Source organism: Tupaia chinensis, unplaced genomic scaffold (genome assembly GCF_000334495.1).
Source record: "Tupaia chinensis unplaced genomic scaffold, TupChi_1.0 Scaffold000270_1, whole genome shotgun sequence".
Classification (NCBI taxonomy): Eukaryota; Metazoa; Chordata; class Mammalia; order Scandentia; family Tupaiidae; genus Tupaia; species Tupaia belangeri.
The window spans coordinates 2,897,681-2,901,434 of record NW_006159750.1 but is presented as its reverse complement, the minus strand read 5'-3'; positions in this window follow the sequence as shown (position 1 = coordinate 2,901,434).

The following is a 3,754-nucleotide window of genomic DNA, read 5'->3' as shown; positions in this document are numbered from 1 at the left end:
ACTGATTTCCATTGCTTCAAGGTGGATTCTTCCACTCCAAAAAGAGAAGATGTTTTTCACCATCCACAATGGTTAAACCCTTTGGATCAATGACCTTTAAGGCACCAACCATGTTACCTTCCTTACCACAGATTCTTCTATAGACATTTTATAAAACTAAAAATTCCCCTTTGTTTCTAACTAGGGTAAATATTAAACATTACCATCTCCCTGAAAATATTTCAGAATATAAAAAGAATTCATGAGAAATCCAAGAAGAACTTAGTCTCAACCTATCAATAATATGTAGAAGGAAGTGGGGGGAAAAAAAAGAAGTGTCATCAGGGAGCCTGCACAGAGAAAAGGAATTAGATTTGACCCTCTTGTGCTTTCTTTCAACGCGAATTCCCCAAAGTCCCAACACATGCTTATGTCAAAAACTTCTCTTCAGGGGTGGGAAGAGGAATAAAAATGAATATTTTGAAACTTTAAGCAATATAGATTATTGGAATTCAATAAACTCATAGAAAATGTGTATATATAAAGCAGATTTATTTTCATTATGTGAACATGAAAAACTAAAAATAAGTAAGTTTCTACAACTTTAAAAGAACTGAAATAATTTTCTTCTATAAAAATTGTATTTTCAAGTTTCACTGCCTTGTGCCAGTTTTCAGCCTAGAGTGAATTTTTATGGTTGAGTCATAAACCTCTGAAAATCATACCACTAGTTTATAGTGGAAGACCAACACTACTTTAATTACAGTGTGGCCATGGCTGGCGTGAGAAACACTGCATTAACTCCTTCACTCACTCATTGCTTCAGATGTAGGTGGTTCAATTGTGAAAAATGTGTATCTCAAAATCATGAAGTTTGTACATGGGTTCTGTTTTATTGAAGTTCTTTTACCCCTTCCAAGAAATACGATCTTTAGAGTTATAATGAATAGTTTTATTCCTCAGATTTGGATCAAAGCAATCTGCACATGTCTGAATAAACCATTCTCCTAGGCTCTTGTAGCCAATGAACTTCAGACTTAGATTTATAAGCTACATTTAATGACTACTATCACTGGCAGTTTTCTTTGGCTAAGATACTAGAAATAAAGGGTTGGGTCTTCTAATGTGAAACTGGGAAATGACTTAAAAACTTATACTTCTCAAGAGGAATACCCAAGACTTTTGGCTACAATGACCTTGACAACACCGCATATTTGAGGAGCAAAGAAATGATCCAGCAATGTTTAAGAGAATCAATGTACCATATGTAAGTGGCCTACAATCACTGACTTAGAAAGGCAGCAAAGCTTCTCATGAGCATCTCGAGGATCTCAGATCTAGAAGCTGCTTTTGCATTTACTGGACAGGGCATTTTTAACATGAACTGCTGAAGTATTAGAACCATGTATTACATAGTGCTTAGTACATGTTGAACCCATAATAAACATAAGGCAATTATAATGACACATTAAAAAAAGAAAAGAAAAAATGAAAAGGAGAAGAGGATGTGCATTTTCTTTGTAGTAAGATACCTAGGAAATTTCATCCTAAAATGGCTGAGGAAACAGCCTTAATGAAATAAGATAAGCTGGGACAGATCCATCAAGTCAATAACTACATTAGCAATTACATCCTTTTAGTGAAAAAGCATTTCAGGCCTTGTCTCCACAGCTATTGAGGGGATGTCTCCTCAACTGTGCTGGGAGAGTCCAATAGCTTTGGCTGCCTCAGCTCTCTAGGGCTTTCCGTTAAAGTAGTTGATGGATTAAGTTGGCAGCTAACAAAAGCTAGCAACTAGACAAATTGGGACTGTGTCTGGAAGCTTATGGAAAATTCTGAAAGATTCTATATTCAAAGCATATAAATGAAAGAAAGACCAATAAAGACACTGTAAGCAACTACATGCTATTAGGATTGAAGATTCAATAAACCATGTTTTCAAGGTGTTCTTCACAGAATCATAAGCTTCATTTTTTCATTATTTTTATTTTAGATTTCTTTGCCATAGTGGTGCTTGTCAGAGAATTTGGATCAAAGCAATCTGCACATGTCTGAATAAACCATTCTCCTAGGCTCTTGTAGCCAATGAACTTCAGACTTAGATTTATAAGCTACATTTAATGACTACTATCACTGGCAGTTTTCTTTGGCTAAGATACTAGAAATAAAGGGTTGGGTCTTCTAATGTGAAACTGGGAAATGACTTAAAAACTTATACTTCTCAAGAGGAATACCCAAGACTTTTGGCTACAATGACCTTGACAACACCGCATATTTGAGGAGCAAAGAAATGATCCAGCAATGTTTAAGAGAATCAATGTACCATATGTAAGTGGCCTACAATCACTGACTTAGAAAGGCAGCAAAGCTTCTCATGAGCATCTCGAGGATCTCAGATCTAGAAGCTGCTTTTGCATTTACTGGACAGGGCATTTTTAACATGAACTGCTGAAGTATTAGAACCATGTATTACATAGTGCTTAGTACATGTTGAACCCATAATAAACATAAGGCAATTATAATGACACATTAAAAAAAGAAAAGAAAAAATGAAAAGGAGAAGAGGATGTGCATTTTCTTTGTAGTAAGATACCTAGGAAATTTCATCCTAAAATGGCTGAGGAAACAGCCTTAATGAAATAAGATAAGCTGGGACAGATCCATCAAGTCAATAACTACATTAGCAATTACATCCTTTTAGTGAAAAAGCATTTCAGGCCTTGTCTCCACAGCTATTGAGGGGATGTCTCCTCAACTGTGCTGGGAGAGTCCAATAGCTTTGGCTGCCTCAGCTCTCTAGGGCTTTCCGTTAAAGTAGTTGATGGATTAAGTTGGCAGCTAACAAAAGCTAGCAACTAGACAAATTGGGACTGTGTCTGGAAGCTTATGGAAAATTCTGAAAGATTCTATATTCAAAGCATATAAATGAAAGAAAGACCAATAATGACACTGTAAGCAACTACATGCTATTAGGATTGAAGATTCAATAAACCATGTTTTCAAGGTGTTCTTCACAGAATCATAAGCTTCATTTTTTCATTATTTTTATTTTAGATTTCTTTGCCATAGTGGTGCTTGTCAGAGAGAGACAGAAAGAGAAAAAGTGAGAAATTACCCATTATGAAGGATGGCCATGTTGCAGTCTCTTCTCCATTTCTCTCTAGGGAGTTGGGCATGCATGTACATGCGTCCAGTGTGTTTTTCAGGTTCCTGGGTCCAGGATACAAACTGCAGAGTTGGCCCTGTGGGATCAAGTGCCTTAATCACCATGCCACCTCCTAATACATACTAAAAGCTAACGTTGCAAAAAGTTAAAAGTTCTGGTAAATATGTAAAGTCCTACATGTAAAGTTACAAGCTTGATGGCCTTTCCAGAGGTGTCAGATTCTTCAGGCTGGGAAAAGAAAAGAGAGAGGCTTTGACATTTGATGAAGTCTCAGGTAGGGGTAAGCAAGTGGCATGGTGGTTAAAGGCACTGAACTCCCACATGGCCAACCACAGTTTGCATCCTGGACCTGGTGGCTTTTTTTTTTTTTTCTCTCTCTCTCTTTTTCTGGTCATATTAAAATAAACAAAATAAATAAAATTAAATAAAATAATTATTAAAAAATATGAAGATGTATTTGTGGTAAAAAGAGTTAAAAGGAAAAAGAAAAAATTTAATGAACAAGCAGTTCTATATGGTAAAAATTTTTGTCACTAAATCCCAAATCTTGTCTGTCACTCTCAAAATCAAATAAAAGGAATCCCTGGTACCTAATCACCTTGAATAAAG